We start from the raw sequence: 1,975 nt of genomic DNA, 5'->3' as shown, positions 1-1,975 counted from the left end.
AGTGGGGTGCAGACTATCATACTGGTATGTCATACGAGAGAGAAAAACGTCGTATGACACACAGGTATGATAGTCTGCCACCTTTACCAACGTGTTGGCGTGCTCACCAAAATTTTGGTGAACAGCTCTCGCATACGCGTTGTGTATGATAGTCTGTCACCCCTAACGATTCATACGTCATACAAGAGCATTTTAGCCTTGCAAATTTATTGTAAGCAGGTGGAATATGTAGAATTATAATATAAATTTAATATTTTTTTTATTATGTTATTATTAATGTATTTATTATTATTATATTTATTATTATTAAAATTACACTTATAAATTTGTGTTAAATATTTAATTGTATCTTAGTTAAAAAAAATATAAATCTTTACATAAAATTCTTATAAAAAATTAAAATACAATTAAATATTTTATGTAATATATTAAATATTTTATTTAATTTATTAAATATTTTATTTTCTTTTATTTTAATTTATAAACGATGATTATAAGTAAAATTTTTTTTAAAAATACATCTATATATAAACATCGTTAAATTTATGATCTAAGCCCAGTAATAAAAAAACATATTGAAAATTGGTCGTAATAACAATTAATTAATACCCTAAATTTAAGATATAATACTTTGTATTCTAAATATGCTTTTCTTTGTTAAAACTTGTTATTAAAATAAAAGAATTTTAAATGTTAATAACCTTTAACTAACAAATATATGGAAATGATCAAATTTCTTCAAAAACAATGAAGATATATACATTCTTATGTATATATATATATACATTATTTGTATGATCTATTTATGAAAAATTTCTTAAGAAACTTCACAGGTAGTGAATGAAATTAACTACGGTCCTTTACTGATCTTTTCATTTTAACTACTGTGCTTAATGACCAATAAATCTAAAAAAAATATGAATATGGATGCAGATAAAGCATTTTTAGATGCTTTCATCGAAAGTTAATAAAAGTAATCGCTGTTTGTGGGATGTCCAAAGCTGTGAATATAAAGATCGCAAAAAAAGACGCGGCATATATAAAATATACAAAATTATAATCAATTATAAGCAAAGCACAACCTATACGTTAACTATCAATTTTTTCAATTTTAAAATTTTATTTTAAACACACAAATTTTCACAGCACTACCCGCAAAAGCACTCTTCAAAAATTTTCCCTACTCTTGTGTGTCATACCTGTTCAAATTCGGTCGCTAGAAGAAATTTGAGCAAGAGAGACCGCAACTCGTATGACACACCAGTATGATAGTCTGCACCCCACTTAACACCAATATTCGTAACTCAATTCATTTCAGATAGATTCTGATTCAGTAGTAAAGATAAGTGATTCTAGGAATCGAAAGATAAATGATTATATGAAATTCTTTTATATTTTAATTGTTTACAATTATTTGTTAAGAATAGACTAATAAAATTAAGTCAGGGATTTAAATTTTACTTCATATGACGAAAACATTTTCAGATTTCAATTTAATTTCTATTTGACGAATTTATTCCCTAACATGGAGCACATTTTTACTTGTGGGACTCAATACGCTTTTATAGCATGTGTGGGTTTCTCATCTCTGAACATAGATGAGTTTTGCTATTTTTAAAATTGACAAATTACAACATTTTACATTTTACAATTTTCCCACGAACTAATGAAGCACAAAATGCATAATTTCTGCATGATTGCAAATTTTAGATTTTACAATTATTGGTTTCATTACAAATAAATTGCATATTTTGCAACATATTTAATTTTCCTCTATTTATTATATATTATTTTTCTAAAACGGAAAAAACTAGATTTTAATTTTGTGGTCTTGTCAACATTAGCACAGCAAAGCGATAGTAGAACATTTAAATATTTATATACCTTTTTTTAAATGCATTCAAATGGATGTAGGAACAAATATCAAATAAAAAATAATCGAAACTTTATATTACTTAATCTTTAAATAAATATT

Source organism: Teleopsis dalmanni, chromosome 1 (genome assembly GCF_002237135.1).
Source record: "Teleopsis dalmanni isolate 2A chromosome 1, ASM223713v2, whole genome shotgun sequence".
In the NCBI taxonomy this organism is placed as follows: Eukaryota; Metazoa; Arthropoda; class Insecta; order Diptera; family Diopsidae; genus Teleopsis; species Teleopsis dalmanni.
Note: the sequence above shows the minus strand (reverse complement) of the source record.